The following is an 18,142-nucleotide window of genomic DNA, read 5'->3' on the forward strand; positions in this document are numbered from 1 at the left end:
CTGAATCTTGGAGCGTGGCATACGAGATAGAGCTCCTGAGCCACCACAGCTGCCCACATGGAGCGATTCCCTCCATGGCCAGCCCTGGAGGACTGGTCTTGTTTTTTTTATGAATCATGGTAGAAAATGTTCTTATGGTCCTGTGGTCTACAATTTCTGACCCTCCACTTTAAGAGCCTTAGATCCATGGAGGCTGCTGCATTCAGGGTTGGCCAACCTTGAGGTGCCAACTGTAGGCAAAACAGCCTGTGGGCAGTGACCCCTGAAGGAACTACGCATTGGTCAGGCTGGCCAGATTGTCCCTGGGAAACCAGGGAATTTGGTGAGAAATGAGGACACAATGAAAGCAGCCAGGACACAGTGATGGCAAGGCAGAGGTGGGCTGGATGGGAGTAGGGAGTGGCTGGCAGAGAGGCCTGGACCCTGTGGCTCTGCCAGGAATCAGGGGAGCACTCACCCCAGCCCCACCCTTGGTCAGAGGAAGTAGTCTCCTTGACTTCTGCTCAATCTTTGCAAGGGAGGGGATACCCGAGGGGAACCCACACCTTCCTAGAGGCTGCGAAGAGCCCTGCCACAAGACCCTGATCGGCTTCTTTCACTTCCACTCAGCCACCTCACTCATCATTCAATGCCCAGCCTATGCCCACCTCCTCTAAGAAGCCATCCTGACATCCCAGTCTACTTTCCACAAAGTCAGCACCACATACCCATTGCCTTCACATCAATTCAAACTCATGGCAACCCCATGTGTTACACAGTAGAACTGCTCCATAAGGTTTTCCTGGCTGTAGACTTTACAGAAGCAGACTGCCAGGCCTTTCTTCCGCAGCACCACTGGGTGGGTTCAAACCGCAGACCTTTGAGTAAGTAGTTGAGCACAAACCATTTGTGCCACTCAGGGATCTTTAGCACCACGTAATTCTTGACTGTTCTCCAATTCAATCACCTCAAGAGTAGGATATGTGAAGAAAATACAACAAATTCTTCTTGTGTTGATTCTCTGAGTAAACAGTAATTCAAGCTTTACTAATATCTAATTAAGGACTTAGCACTGCCGCCCTCATTAGGTCATTAGGTCAGACAGTCATGTGTGACGTGGTACGTGGGGTACCCAGCGGGGACAGTGGCTGGGCCACAACATGGTGGGGAGGACAGAGACTCCCTCACTCCTCTGATCGCTCCAGCATATTGACAAGTACAGTTTACACAGGAGTTGTGGACAGCGTGACAGGTACAGGTAGTCCTCGACTTACGACATATTCCAGTAACGACAAACAGCACTTACCACCGTCTGTCTGTTTTGTACGTTCTATCATTAGTAATATCTACTACATATAATGTTGCAGCGCATAATTTGCTGATGCTATTATTCTCCGCTGTTCACCCCCAGATGTTCAAAGATCACACTTATAAAGACATTGATAATAAAAGGCAATAATAATGAAAACTAAATCTTAAAAAAGTGGTATTCGACTTATGTCAGCACCGACTTAAAATGGAGTCGTCGCAAAGGAACTCCGACGTAAGTCAGGCGCCACCTGTACAGTTTACATAGGACATATGAATTATATTATCTTAAACAGTAAGGAGACCTGGTGGCACAGTCATTAAGAGCTATGGCTACTAACCAAAAGCTTGGCAGTTCAAATACACCAGCTGCTCTTTGGAAACCGTATGGGGCAGTCCTACTCTGTCCTACAGGGTCACTATGAGTCGGAATCAACTCATAGTGGGTTTGGTTTTTGGTTTAAATAGTAGAATGTTTACAATATTTTATAATGATGAGATGTGGAGTGACAATTAAAATATTTTCTACCGTAGAGACCTATAGGTTATCTCATGACAAAGGATTTAAAATGGTAGTCAATCATAAAATGAGTTATACATTTTTGTTTTACCAAAAAAAAAGAAAAGTGTTCTAAATTTGCTGGATTTTTCTTTCATGAGCTGCCTATCATAGTATAACAGCTGGCATATTCTTAACTTTATTTTTACATCTGTCCCTTCAAGGGAAAAGTGGTATCTTAACAACGAGGGGTACGTAACTGTTTTTGCTAAACTGGCATGAGCGACGTTGAGAGCACTTTGAGCAGGATGTTTACAAATGTTTCCATGGCTGCCATCTTGTTCCCCAAGATCATATACGTTAATGCCTTAAGGGAAAAAAGAAAAACTCTCATATTCACACACTTAAAAAAGTTGGAAACAATTTTCTAAGCCACTTAAATTTTTTTCCAAAAGAAGAGTTTCAGTGGATCTTGAGCCCATTTGTTAAAAATATGACTTTTGATTAGTTTACAAGAATTGACATTAAGGAAAATGGAAACTGACAAGCTGACTAGCTGAATTTCAATAACAAAAACCTTCACATAATTGCTGGATGGGATTTTTTTTTTTTTTTTAAATGAGCATCTTGATTTAGTAAGCACGGCCAGCATTGCATTTCTTCCATTTGGATCTACGTGTCTTTGTAAAGATTCTTTTTTCAGCTCTGACAACCATTAAAACTAAGTATTTAAAAAAAATACTGAACTTAGAATCAGAACTTCTAATCCCACCCTCTATTACAAACAGTTAAACCAGAGTTAAAACACGTTCAAATATATTTCTCTAAAAATTAATCATAATTTTGAGTGAGAACAAAAAGTCTTTTGTACCATTAATAAAATTGACTTTTTAATTTTAAAGTATTAATTAAATCACCTTTACTTTATCTTGTTTAGTTTCTATTGTTTTAGCTTCTTTCGTATTTCATTTGTTTTTATATTTAGTCTCCTTTGCCCTACTAATAAATAACATAAAATCTTATAAAATTTAAAAAAAACAAAACCCATTGCCGTCGAGTCGATTCCGACTCCTAGCGACCCTGGGGCAGAGTAGAATGCCCCACAGGGTCTCCAAGGAGCAGCTGCTGGATTTGAACAGCCGACCTTCTGGTTAGCAGATGAGACGATTGCCATTGAGTCAATCCCAACTCATGGGGGCCCCGTACGTGTCAGAGTAGCACTGTGCTTTGTAGGGTTTTCAATGATGATTTTTCGGAAGTAGATCACCTGCCCTTTCTTCCAAAGTGCCTCTGGGTGGACTTGAACCTCCAACTTTTTGGTTAGTAGCTGAGCACTTAACCATTTGCACTACCCAGGAATTCCCAAAACGACTGCTTACTTTACCTTTATCTCATCTTCTTGAGTTTTTTTTTTTTTTTTTTTTGTATACTTTATCCTAAACCTAACATTATACAGAAATAGATGTGTATGGTGTATAAATAAATCAGCATATATGGGGCTGAGGGGAGTGCAGGATCAAAAACATACGCTCACCACCCCTCTGATTCAAGTGAGTGCCCGCTTCACCCACAAAGTGGAGACTCCTTGGAGACAGGCACACTGAGAACCGTATTTCTTCCCCAACCTCTCTACCTCAAAATTGCTACCCAATAAACATCTGTTGAAAAGAGAAATGGCAGAGCAATGGCAGATGGGGAAGGATAAATACTGTTATTGGGGAGGCTGGGGAGGTGCTGTCCCTTCCTTGGAATCAACTGGTCTGCAAGTCAGAAGACCTGAGTTCAAGTCATAGCTTTCTACCAGTTTGTTGAGTGACCTAGTAAGGGTCACACTGGACCCTTTTCCTTAGCTACGAAATTAAGTTTCCCAAACGTCAAGTATTTATTTGCTGTCACAATACTTGCCATTTTCTCATAATCACTGTCCTCTAATCAACCTAATACGTCTCTTATAAAGAGGTTTCTTTTTTATGAGCCTTATCCTAAGCCAGGAGTTCCTGGATGGTGCAAAGTGTTAATGTGCTCAGCTGCTAACCAAACAGCCCTCCTATTCCACCCAGAGGCATCTTGGAAGAAAGAATGGCAATCTACTTCCAGAATATCAGCCACTGAAAACCCTATGGAGCACAGTTCTACTCTGACACACATGGAATGCCATGAGTTAGAACTGACTCAACAGCAACTGGTTTTATCTTAAGCAGTAATAGCCTGAAATCATGGGACTGATCAAATAGTTGTTTTTGTCTAATATGTATTAAAATCAACATGGAACTATTAAAATGTAAAATGTTCATATTCTTATTACCAGGGGTATACACACCATTTTGAGGAGACACGTGGCCAGATGATATTTCTAAGGCCTGTTTCAGCTCTGAGACCTACAACTCTATACTTGAATGAACAGAATGGTCCCTCTGAGTTCCTGGGAGCACTCCAATCTGGACGCAAATGGCTCCAGCTCCATGAGGCTGGTGCCAGGTGAGGACTGAGCCTCTCACCTCCTTTTCCCAACTCAGGAAACAGTCTCTGCCGTCCACTGGGAGTATGACCTCAGACAAAGCTGTAGGGTTAAAAGTGGGATCATTTTTATGTCTATATGGTATGCCAAACCAATGTCTTGGTGCCAACCACGCCAAACCAAAGCGATATGACACTCTAACCATGAATTCCCTGAAGGTTTGTCCTTAAATTGCAAGCTTTTAGCTCAAAGGTTCGTGTCCATCCACAAACACCAAGGCAGCAGAGCTGTTCTGCCAAAACTGTTAAATTTATATGCAGATGTGAGAAACCTGAGCTCCATGCTTAGAATCAGGGGCTTAGCTTCTAGGTCTAGCCTACCAGCGATGTTGAGCAGTGTCATCTCGGACAAGTTACTTAAACCACCTCGGCTATAAATGGAGCTGTGAGTGCTGGTCCCTTCCAGCCCATGAATGAAAGATTCAAACAAATATGACAAATGTCCACTATTCTTCCATGTGGACACGTTGTCACTGCTACTTATACAACAAACCCTGAACAATGGAGATACAGCAGCAACCCACACAAATACCCCTGCCCTCCAGGAGCATACATTCTACCTGGAGGAGACAGGCAGTAAAGACAATACATCCTTAAGCTGTGTGGGCTAGTAGAAGGTGTCTTGGTGTCCTGGGGCTGTCATGACAAAACACCACAAAGTGGGTGGCTTCAGAGACAGAAATGTATCATCTCACAGTTCTGGAGGCTAGGAGTCCACATTCAGGTGGCGGCAGGACCGAGCTCTCTCTCTGTTGGCTCTAGCGGAAAGTCTTTTCTTGTCTCTTTCAGCTTCCAGGAGCCCTGGGCATTTCTTGGGGTTTTTTGGCTGCTTGTATCTCACAAGGCACCTCCCTCTGTCTGTAACCCCATTTCTGTGTCTGTTCTCCCCTTCTGTAAGACACCAGGCTGAAGGGATTAAAACCACCCTACTCAGCTATGACCTCCTTAATGTAACTGATAACATCTACAAAGCAAAACCCTATTTCCCCAAACTAGATCATGTTCACAGGTACAGTGACCAGGACTTCAACATGTCTTTTTGGGGGACACAATTCAGTCCATAACAGAGGATGAGAAAAGCTATGGAAAAAACTAAAGCAGGGCCAACGAGTGGGGAGTTTCTCAGCGTGGGAGAATCATTCCCCCTAGGGTTTGCAACTTTCCTCAGTACATTTCCTTTCAGCTCCCTTCTCCTCCCCTCTGCCCTCGCCCCCAACTTCTAGTCTTACCCACATGCGAGGCCCCAGTGCTCAGGTCACAACCAGTAGTGTGAACCACCCATCAGTCCCTGAACTCAGTCGATGTGATGTGATATTTCTTATCTGGTCCATGTCAGACGAGCTGTAAGCCTGACTCTGGACTAAACAGACAGAGCCGGAGTCTCGAATTCATTCATACGTCCAGAGCTAGAGCAGAAGTCCAGGCAGTACCTTTGCTTTATGACCTTAGGTAGGTGTCATGGATTGGATTGTGTCCCTCAAAAATATCTGTCAACTTGGCTGAGTCATGGTTCCTAGTATTGTATGATTGTGTAGTATTTTGTAATCTGATGTGATTTCCTTACGTGTTGTAAATTCAATCACTATAATCTAATAAGATGGATTAGCGGCAGTCATACTGATGAGGTGTACAAGATTGGATAGTGTCTTAAGCCGATCTCTTTTGAGATATAAAAGACAGAAGCGAGTAGAGACACATGGGAACGTCATACCACCTCATACCACCATGAAAGCAGTGTCGGGAGCATCCTTTGGACCTGAAGTTCCTGTGCAGAGAAGCTCCCAGACCAAGGGAAGACTGATGACATGGGCTTTCCTCTAGAGCCAACAGAGAGAGAAAGCCTTCCCTTGGAGCTGACGCCCTGCATTTGGACTTGTAGCCTCCTAGACTGTGAGAGAATAGACTTCCCTTTGTGAAAGCCATCCACCTGTGGTATTTCTGTGATAGCAGCACTAGATGACTAAGACAGTAGGTCACTCAACTTCTCAGGAATATCGCCATTTTTCTATAAAATCCAGAGATGGGACTAGGTTATTTCTAAAGTCTCTTTTCGTACTGAAACTCGTCAAGTAAAATTATAACAACAAACAATAATGTCAAAACTATTGAGAGAAGTGGATTGTACCCAAAATCATAATGCTGTTCCTAAGACCGTATAAATGACATTAACCTTGAAATGAGAGTTGAAAATGGAATTAACATGGCCCCAAAAGCCATCCCTAATTCAGATGGTCTTGGGAAAATATTCACTCCAGAATACATACTGCTGATGACATTCATTCCTATCAAGTGCCAGGCACTGTGCTAGACACCCACTTAATTGTTCCCACATTCCTATAACCTTCCCGGCACTGCGCAGATGAAAGATGATGGGCCTGGTGGCTTCTGCCAGGGTCCTTCCCTCCCCGGCTCCACTCTGCCTCATGCTAGTCCAGAAAAAGATGGGATTTCTGGGCCACAGGTCACATTCCAGAGGCCTATATCTGGCAGACAGACATATTTGTTTGAGTCGGCCTGTACCATGTTTTCAAAAAATATTAATCAGTTACCAGTTAATTTCTTACTTAAATTTTAAAAAGTTTGTCTTCTTTTGAAAAATCTGGAGACTTGGGCCCACATCTATACCTGGCGTTGGCTAAGCTGAGCCGCAGTTGCCACATGAGACAACACATGGGCATGCCAGTTTACCACAGACCCCACCAGCCTCTATTGCCTCATGACCAAGCCCCCTCACTCATGATAATACCATTTGGCCTTGTTCCAGACCGGGACTCCTATTCCAGACCTCTGTCATGTCACTAAAGGATGTCAGAATCCAATGAGTAAGATAAAAAAGAAAAAAACCCATTGTCGTCGAGTCAATTCCAACTCACAGCGACCCTATAGGACAGAGTAGAACTGCCCCATAGAGTTTCCAAGGAGCAGCTGGTGGATTCAAACTGCTGACCTTTTGGTTAGCAGCAGTAGCTCTTAACCACCACGCCACCAGGGTTCCTGATGAGTAACATGGCACTGAAATGTTCTTGGCCAAGGCGGCTGTAGTGAATATCCATGGGATTTATATGGTGACAAATGAAAATAATAACAGCTACCATTTAAGGCATGCCCACCCCCTGGTAAGCACAGTGTAGGGTACTCTGTACAGGTTATTTCATTTTGTTCTCATGGCAAATCCTAGTAACCTTCATTTCCAAAAAGGAAACAAATTAAAGAGAGGGTAAGTGATTTGTCCAACATCACATTTTTGGGAGTTCGAGCCCAGGCCAGTCCTACTCTTGCCCAAACCAGACTTCCCTCACCCCCTAACTTGCCTTTGTACAGAACTTTGGACTTTTCCAAGATGTGAACTCTGACTCTATCCTTAAAGTCAGGATTTTGTTCTAAAAGAAACAATGTTTAAAGGGGTCCACCAGATATCCTACTCCCCTGTGTTGGTGATGAGGTGTGCTGAGTGGTAAGGCAGAGTCACTGCTGAAAGCAGACAGAGATTGCCATGCAACTGTTGAGCCATGTCAAATCCAGGAGTGCGTGCAAGACCCACCAACAAACATGCCTGTGTCTTTCACAAGGCTTCAGACATTCCAGACCACCAGGCTGATCCAACCAATTTAACGGGCTAGGGGTGAGGGTGAGCTCAGATTTGCTCAGTGTTAGGCTGTGTCTGGGCGTGCGATGTGCTGCGTTTCTCACTGACCTGTCAGTGGCACAGCAGCCACGAGAGAATTAGGGGAAAATGCAAAATGAAAGTTGCGCATGTTGCTTGTGTTAGAAGCTCCTAGGTCTCACTAGTAGGTTCCTGTAATGGATGATCCTCGAGGATCTGCTCTCCCGGCCCCGATCACAACGAGAGAGCCATCCTTTGATTCAACACACATTGAAGGTCACACTGTGCCAGGTGCACGGAGCACCTGAATCAAACTCGATCCCTGACCTTGGGGAAACTCACAGGCTATTGAGAGCAGACAGACATGGAAACGTACACTGGAAGTGTTCTGGAAGCCCCACTAAGAGTCTGGATGACTGAATTGGGTCCTTTGGGTACTAGCTGTGTGACTTTGGAAGCTTACAAAACCACTCTGGGCCTCACTTTTCCTCTCTCCAAAATGGTGATGATACCTCACAGGTTCACTGGAAGAATGACCTCACGAATAACACCAACAAATTTTAGTTCAACCTAAAGTAAAACCTTTGGAGTTGGGTACTTCTCTTGTCCTCCCACCTCTCCCCAAGGAAGCCTAATATCTTGGTAGATATCCCAAGGGGCCCTCAGAAAATACTCACAGATTGTCAAGGGTGAGTACACTGAGGTGTAAGGAAGGATGATTACTCCTCAGGATCTGAAGATCTGGAAGGAAATACTCTAACTTCTGCAGAACAAACGAGGAAGGTTCTAGAAACAATGAAATCCCTCCACCTCTAGGAAAAAACAACGGGAGGGGGGTGATTTGACGACTTTTTGCAAACAACACCCAGAAGGGCAGATATAGATTCAATTCAGTTACACAGATTTTTTTGAGCAAGTGCCCTCCAAGCAGTCACAGTGAGCATTACAAAAATGAATCACACTTGCTCCCTCTCTCGAAGAGTCTAGAGTCCGTACTGGTGAGGTTTCATGGGACTATTTCCACATCAATTAGCCTTATGCCTTGCTTATGATATCGGCATGCACTAAGTATTTATTAAGAGTGTGACTCACCTCCTGGTTGCCTTAGTCATGAACTGTTCTTTCTCTTCATCAAAGCCTACCGGTCATTCCCTCCCTGCCCCATGATCACACAACCCTCCCACCCTCGAGCCATCCCTGAGCCCTCTAAGCCCCTCATCCACAGGCCCCCTAGGATTCGTGATCAATACCAAATGCTTTGAGATCAAATTCTTCTCTGCCTGCGTTGCAGACTAATTGTCCCGTGTACTCAGCACACAGAAGGAACACAAGCGGAATCCACTGAAGCTTCTTGAGGGCAGAAGCCATGCCTTGTACTATGGGACGTGCTCATTTTTTATGTTAATAAATTCTTGTAGTTGGGTTGTGTGGTCGCCACTGTCTACGAACACGTGGACAGTCTGGGAGAAGGAGGAGATGCAATGTTAGTGAGTGGACATCTGAGGCCAGGAGTGGCATTGGCTGTCTGTCCCGGGACCGACCCAGGCATCCACACACAACCACTAAACAGCCTGCAGGCCATTTGGTTCCTCCTGCTGCTCAGAACCCTGGGCTGTGCTGCCCCCTGGCCCCACCAGTGCCCACCCAACAAGCGCAGAGCTATGGGTGAAAAGTCCCAGCCAGGAGACCACGTTGTTTGCCAAATGATGCTTTTCTAAACACACTTAAAATAAGTTTAGAAGAGTTCGGTCGGCAACACATAGCTTTCCCTCCTTTGGATCGAGGCTGTAAGCCACACAAGAGTAGCATTAGTACTCCCTACAATTAAGCGGCCATAATCTGTTTAACTAATTAAATGGACTGAATCGTCATCTTCCTGGTTGGTTTCTGTAAAGGAGAAATGTACAAAACAGTCTAAATTTCCGTGAGCTTGGCACTGGTTATTTTTCAGTGAAACGCCAAGATTTGTAGCTCCCAGACCAAATTCAAGCAATTTAAGAAATCGCACGCCAAGTCCCTTAGGGCCGGGTTTGGTCTCAGATGATTTTTCTGCTCGAGATCAGATCTGGGCTGGGAAACCACGCACGAAAAAGAAGAGGCCGCTGGCTTCTAAGACTGGACGTTTCTCCTTCCCGGAAATTCTCTTCCGAGCTGTAAGTAGCAGAAAACCAACCTACGTTCTTAAATTCCAGTGAAAAACGATACTCTTGTCTTCTGTGCAATGTGTGTGATATTTAATCCATATCAGGATTTCTAATCCTGAATGTAATATGCATCCTGGAAAGAGAGTAATTCTTGGCTAATCTTTTTGAGTTTATTGCATCTGCTGTCTGGGAGTACTCAGTTCTAACAAATCCAGTTCAGGCCTTAAAATTGCATGTGTACATTGTCTGTCTACCCTGAATATTATCAGTGGAGTCCGGTTATTTATTTGATGAAGAACCAGGACTGTCCTCCGAGACGTCTTTCTCTGGTTCTTTAACAGTTGCAGTAACTGAGTCATTATTCCGGAAGCTAAACTCCCATCCAGAATCAATTTTAGATTTTGTTCCTACGCTTTTTGTACATTAAATCAAAAGTTCAGAGACTTTACGTCCAGATGAGGAGGGTGTGCATGAGCTCTGGGAAGCGTGGAGGGATTTGAAATCTACTGGATTGTCAGACGGAGAAATAATTGTATAAAATTTTAATTATCTATCTTGAAGCAATAATCAATGTTTGATGAGATAGTAATGAGACATACAGGGAAACAATAATGAACGTGTGTAACATGAAGAGTTTTAAATAAAGGAAGAGAGGAATTGCTCAGTAATCGGCTGTTGCTATTCATATGATTGCCACAGCCCTTTGGAAGTCAACTGGAGGATGTGTCCCCGGTCACACGGCAGTCAGGATAACGTTGTGTTTGTTTATGGTGGAAACAAAGATCTTTGCATATCTTTCCCCTCGCAAAACGGTCACCAAAATAACTCCTGGATTCCGGTTGGAATCTGGAGTCCCGTCCTGAAGGGAGGTTTACGGTTTTCTCACTGTCTCTCTGGGCTTCCTCCTCTTGCCTTATTGCTACTGTTAGGACAACATGTACAGGAACAGGACGGTATCCGAATCCCAGGTCGCTGATGTCATCAGCCAACATGGTGCTGGATTGCTCCCAATTTGCTTCGACAGAAACTAAATGTTGTTTTCTCTTCGGTTGGGTTGTTTACTTAGAAAAACACCACATAATTAAAACCATTTTTTGAGTTGTTTCAATAACAGAAATGATGACTCAGGCCTCAGGATGCATTGTTTGGGGAGGGGGGGTTCTAGCCAAGCAAGAAACAGAAAGTACTGGTTGGATGGGACACTCGCGAATAGTTTTTTTTATTTTGCACTTTAGGCCTGCCCAGGGCTTACCAGGACCAGGACTTCAGGGAGACATCTCAGAGGAAGGGAGAATGGCCGAGAGCACTGGACCTGCCTTGGGGCCAAGGACCTCAGCCTCGATACTGAAGCCAGATTTTTTCTACACCAGAGTCCTCTCATTCCGTAGGAAGACATGATGAGGGAACAGGGTCCCTCAGAACTGGCTCCAGGCAGATTTTTGCATTTTCCTCTTGCTGAAATAAATTCAAAAATATCAAAACTACAAAAAAGGACTTTTCATGGGCTAGCACAAAGGTAGCAGCATTCTGTCTGAGTAAGTCTTGCAGTAACAAGAGGTAACTTTCAGGAAGTGTTGAGCACATTCTGGGCACCGGGGTGAGCACTGCACAGGTACTATCTCGGCCGATCCTCACAGCCCCGAGAGATACGTCCTCTCAGCCCTGCTGGGCAGATAAGTAACTCAGGTATGGAGAAATTCAAGAGTTTTCCCCACATCTCCAGGCCAGAAAGTAACAGAGCCAGAGTTCAAACCCTGGTTTCTCTTAAACCAAAGCCGGAGGACTCTCTGTCCTCTTGGTAGGACAGTTCTGCAAAGGCCCCGTCCTCCGCACTGTTGGTGACGGTAACATCCCATGAGTTAGCCCCACACAAGCATCCAGCGCCTGCAAAGTTTCCAGATCCACATGTCCTTTCACCTGCAGATGTGGTTGCACAGACGGCCACCTGGATTGTCAGAGGGGTCACGGGGGCGGGTGGGGGGACTTAGGGACCACCTGGTACAGCCCCTTCACTTTACAGACCAGGAAACCGAGGCCTCGCCGCGGGGAGCGGTGAACGTAGAGAAAATCTCTTTGCTCGGGACCGGGTCTTCAGGCCCAAAGCGATCGTACCCCTTCTGGCTGACTTCGTAAAATCCACCACGAGACAAACACAACGTGTGTGACGTTTCCGCTGCACAGAGCACAGAAGTGGGGGCTTGGTGGAGTGCAGGGAGGGAGGAGGAGAGTAAGAGGAACTAAGAGTGAGAAAGGAAAGCAAACAAAAAGAAAGCAAGCAAGCTGTGCCTGGATCCAAACAAAACATATTCTGTCGGGACTGAATTCCTCTGTGTTTGCCTGTGTCCCCGACTCAGCGTTTTGGAGGGTTCACCGATGTTCTCACGAAACAAGTCCAACTCCAATACACCATTACAACTTAATAGATCCAGTATGTAATTTGTACTTAACGGAGAGATATGTGGGGCCACTTGCCTCCTCCCCGCCACACTCCTCAGATGCCCGGCAGCACGGTGGGAGGTAGGCCTCAGTGAGACCTTTGTTTTCAATCTCCTGCTAGGAGCACCAGCTATACAATACGTCAGTCCCCCCGCGATCTTCAGGACCTGTACCCTGGGCCCGTGGGAGAGAACCTCCCCAAGAACGGCTTTCCTGCCAGTCTGGAACCCCTCAGAGCCCCTCGACCTAGGGTGGAACTGGGAGGGGGGAGCAGAGGACCCTAAGCCCTTGCTTCAGCTAATTAGGGGGCATCAGGCGAACCAACACGGGCCCCCCCTCTCCTCTCCAAAATGAGGCAGGGCTAGCCTGGTGGAAGCCGAGGCTCTGAGGTGAGCAGAGGCTGTTTGCTCGTCCAAGGCCTGCTGGAAATACAGCTGTGGGTCCACACGGCCCCTCGCCAGGCTGGACCAGGCCAGGCCTCGCCCGGGGCCCCCACGGGATCCGCACAGCAAGCTGGGTGGTGGAGAGGACATAATTTAAAACTGTTGCCTAGTGTTCTCCTAAGCCATGCCCGACTCTGGGGGGAGGGGGACCTCGTCATTCAAGAAACAGCTGGAAGGCTTGGCTGAATGGTGTCCGCCTCGGTGTGGAAGGTCACAGGGTACTGATCTAAGGCCTGGGCAGTCTTGTTCACCCAAGTGTTGACACTCGGTAAACGGGACAGGCGGGGCTGGTGTGGGCATCTGAGGAAGGAGGCCCCCACCCCACCCCCAGCCAGAGAAAGAATAGGAAGCCACTTCTATTCAGGGCTCACGGGGGGTCCCCAGCCCCCCTCCGCCCCCGCCAAAGCCTCCGGGGATCCTTTCCCTGCCTCCAAGTCACCTTGTATTATAACAGGATTAAAGTATATTTAGCTCCTCGATTAGCATACGTTAGCCCCCATTTTGGCCTACTTAAGGCTTCCGGCTGGCTTTGATCAGTTTTGCGTTCTGCTGGTCAACAGGAGAGCCTGCTGGCCAGAAAGAAAGGGGGGTGGGGGGACTCAGACTGTGAAATTATCCTGATGTCAAATCTCCGCTCCGTCTCTTATTCCCAATATTCGGTTGCTTTTCATCAGCGGCCCAGTTCACACCCAGAGTGGGCAGGAGGAGAGAGGGGGAAGGCGGCGGGAACCAATAATAATTAGTTCTTGGTTGGGAGAGGAGAAAAAGGTTCGAGCATCTCCTAAGAAAAGGAGGGGGAAGAAATCCTATAATTTCTACAGTGTCTGCCTTTTTATTGCTTGCATTTGCATATAAATTAAATCCATATTGTAGCTTTAAGGCAAGCCTGGGCTCGGGATTCCGCACAGCTCGGGGTCCCATTGTCTTAGATCCACGTTCTAGGCGGCAGCGAAATGAAAAAGGAGGGGCAAGCCCAGGAAGGAGAAAGTCAGCTTTGTAGCATTTTTTAATTGCCTGTTTGTTTTCTCTGCCAATTACAGGCAAATTAATATTTAAACTTTGGGAGGCTGAGAGGAAGCACTTACAGAGTGGGTTTCAGATTCCAGGGTGTGCGGCCTTCTCCCTTTCAACATCCTCGGATGGAAATTTCATGGTGGTGGAATAAAAAGTCATCATCATTAAGTATCAGCTGGAACCTAGATCCCGTTTCTATCTATTTTCTCATTGTGCCAGGATTGCTGAGAATCAGTTGTGGTTATGGAATGGACTGGGTGTGCGGGGGCTTCAGTAGGAGCAGCTGGCAAAGCTGGGACAGACAGAGCTCCAGAGCTGTCCTCCAGAGCTCCCCAGAGCCCCTCTGCTTGTGAAAAGTGGTCTCAGCTTAAATTCCGGGTCCGTAGATCCAGTCAGGGACCCTTCAATTTCTTCAGATTCTGGGGTAAGCCAGTTTCAGAAGCCCACATGCTATTCTAGCAAACGCATCCAGATTTAACGATAGTCGTAAGAGAAGTCTGCAGAGGTGAGGAACATGGCGGGAAGGGACCTTCCATGTTTCTGTCTTGAAAACATCCAGAAGCAGACAGACATGCGGAGGTGCAGTTCCCTCCCTTGGGTTTCAGCTTGGTCCCTACATAGACCTGAAACATGTTTTAGGGAACCTCTGAATCAAAAAACCATCCATCACACCAAATCCTAATAACATGTCTAAAAGGCCGGGGCCAGGCCCGTGCGAGCATCCTTTTTGTGGGATTCGTTATTTCCCTTTATTTTTTCATTAACACACGTCCCCTCTCTTGATCCCTCTTCCACCCTCCAGCCCCCTCTTGATCTCCCAAGACATGTCTTCTGCTCATTTTTGCTGTGTGCCGGCGTGTCATCTAACTTGGGAGGAGGGGCCGGCGAGTTCCTGTGGTTATGAAATTCCTCCAGCAGATCCCCTTCCTGACATTATTTCAGTCATAGGTCCTACAGTCTCCTTGGCATGTCTCTGGGATTCTTGCTTTTGCTCAGCCCTTCAGAGCTCCCTCCTCTCTCTCCTCAGACTCAGCCTCTCTAACCCCTGCCGTTGCCTGCACTCTTAGAGCTGCTCTATCTAGGGGTTTGCTGTCCCCACCCTTCTTCTTTCTGTTTCCATAATGTTTCTTTCCCGGCAAGAGAGCCAAAATACGGCGGCTTCTCAGCACGGCTCCCCCTCCTTTGTACCCAAAAGCTCGGGAAAATCCATAGTCCCCCCAGCGATCCAGACACCGCCTCTGCCTTCCGTTGGGCACCTCAGAATTTCATTTTCGGTTCCTTCTCCAAATGCTCCGTGTTCCTCGTTGAACCGCACAGGGTTTTTTATTCCTTTGAACGAAACCCTTGGCGACTCCTGCCTGGCACAGTCTCCCTGGGGCTCTGCCAGAAGGGACGCAGTTTCCTCGGAAACAGTGAGAACAGAACTGGGCGTGTTTTGCCCACTCGCTGGATCGGTGTCTCTGGAAATCCTAAGCTGTCCATGCTGAAGAGGCCAATTGCGGCACCTCCCACAGCATGTCCACAAAAAGTTCAGCCCAGTAACCGAATTTGCATTGCCTGACTAAATTCATCAGATGGTTTCAAAGCAAGAATAATAAGAAGACTAATGGCTAATATTTCATTGTTTACTCCCTGCCAGGCACGGTGCTAAGCAGTTGGCAGACACCATCTCATATTTACCCCCCACGACAACTCCCAAGCAGCTAGGTACTATGATTATCCCCTTTTTGCAGACTGTGTAAGCAAGGCACAGAGAAGTTAAGTAATTTACCCTAAGTCCCAACAGCCTGTGATTTGGGCAGCTGGGGTTCAAACCAGTTAATTAACTTAACCGTCGGCCACAGTCCAACAATGTCACCTTAGCGTGCCAGCAGTGTGCGCACCTAGCAGCAGCTGAGTGCTCAGCCTGCTCTGTCCACCAGCGGGCCCAGTAACAGCCCTGCAAGTAGATATGATTATCCCCGTTTTGCTGACCAGAAACCGAGACTCGTTACGGGTAAGGACCTTGCTTGTGTTTGCGTCCCTCGTAAGTGTAGAGGCCACACTCAAGCCCAGGACAACGTGACTCCAAATGCCATGTTCTTCTCCGCTAACCACCTGCGCCAGGGTAGACCTTGCCTCAGAGAAAACAGCGATGCACATAATATCCATCACCCCAACAACCAGCTGACTTCACCACCGTCATCAGTATCTACAGACACGCACTCAGCAAACAGATCACCACAGACTCCACAGCAGGGTACGAGACCGTCCCTGTCCTCACGGGCCTCACACTCCTGGTGGGGAAGAAGTCAGACAAACGGCCACTGGGACACAGGCCTGGGATTTGAGCCAGTCAGCCATTTGTTTTCAAAATCATTGGCATTTGAACACAGCCATGCTCTGTGTTGTTTGCAGTGTCTTTGGGGGTCCCCAGAACTTCGGAGGGTACAGCTCTTCCCCACCCCAGGCTTTCTCAGCCCCACAGCTGAGCCCACACCGGACACATCTTCTCTGTGCCCACGTCACCACCAAGGCTGCTGACAGGGGATGAGACTGGCCTTCTCTCTGAGTCTCAGGTGGCTTCTAAACCCGTTGATCAGTTTTTTCATAAGGAATATATGCACATGATACAAAATTCAAAAGGGACCAAAGAGCAAGGAGTAAAAAGTACATCTCCCTCCAACCCATCCCTCAGCCACTCGATTCTCGTCCCATAGGCAACCAGGATTACTACTTTTCTTCATCCTCCCAAAAATGATCTGTGCGCAGACAAGCAATTATACAGATACACACATATATATGTATATGATATGTACACACACACATATATATATCCCATCGCCGCCGAGTCAACTCCCACTCACAGCGACCCTACAGGACAGAAGAGAACTGCCCCATAGGGTTTCCAAGGCTGTAATCTCTACAACAGCAGACTGCCACATCTTTCTCCCTAAGAGTGGCTGGTGACTTCAAATCGCCAACCTTTCAGTTAGCAGCCAAGCGCTTAACCACTGCACCACTAGGGCTCCTCCCTATGTAAAGAAATTAATGAACTCTTTCCCGGTAGAATGAGTGCCAAACATCTTTCCCAGTTTGTCATTTCACTTTGTTTATGGTGTTTTTTTTTCTTTTTTTTACCCCGTGTGGCCTTTTTTACAGCTTGGATTCTAGTTTCAACCCTGTGGCAAAGCATCAGTTGCTTAAACGCGATGGAGCTGAGGGATGTGATGCTGCTGTAAAGAACCAGAGATGTTCCCTAGGACATTCAATCTGCCAGCAGCTCAGACAGCCCTGGACCTCTGTGTCCTGGCCTGTGAGATGAGGGCCAGACGGGATACTAGTGAAGATCCAGGGTGGCTCTGACATCTGGTACTTCTCAGAGTTGTTCCTGCAGCCCTGGGCTTCGGTGGAACCAAGTTCTAGCCGCCCACTCTGCTGTGTGAGGCAGGTGTGCAGGGCTCTCCTTTGCACAGGGCTTTGCATCCCCAGAGCCGCTGCCGCCGCCTCCACTGGGTGGGCATACGGAGTGCAGACCCGGCACTCTCTGGCCTACGGAGAGCGAGGATTCAGGCAGGAAGCGGTCAGGAATGTGGGCCACAGAATAGAGCTTTGAACGTTCGCCTTCCCTGCCTCAGCCTCACGAGCATCCCCTGCACGTGGATCATCACTGAAGCCCCTGGTTCTGCCTTTGGAACCGAGGCATAGAGCTACGCTGCATATTTTGAAAGACGGATCAGACAAAATACCTGTAAGCGTGTACAAGGACATCTGCGTTTGTTTTCAATTACCTGGATAACATAAGCAAAATAGGTTTGGTGGGGGGTCAGGTAATGGGCTCCAAGGGACCTGGGCAGTGGCGGCTGAGCTGGCTTTGGTGCCGCCATTGGGATCTTCTGGGCAAATGCTGATTTCCTTCAGCTGGTCTGTATCCTCCCCAGGGAAATTTCCATTTCTTCCTGGCATCCATCCCACACCTTCTCTGGCTACCATGGAGACAAAGAACTCATTCCTTAGCTTTCAGAATGGCTTGTTTGGGTCAAAGAATCTCCCTCCAGCACCCCAAAGAAGCCCCTGATCTGAGTTAAAGAAGCCCCTTCTCTCTCCTGCCATAACCCACGGCCTCAAGTGACATTTCCTCATGTCAGAAAACCCCGTCCCCAGCTAAACCTGCGAGCTCCTCCTCTGTCCTCACAGCCACGGCCTGCCAGTTAGACCC

The sequence above is a fragment of the Trichechus manatus genome, unplaced genomic scaffold, assembly GCF_000243295.1.
Source record: "Trichechus manatus latirostris isolate Lorelei unplaced genomic scaffold, TriManLat1.0 scaffold00255, whole genome shotgun sequence".
NCBI lineage: Eukaryota > Metazoa > Chordata > Mammalia > Sirenia > Trichechidae > Trichechus > Trichechus manatus.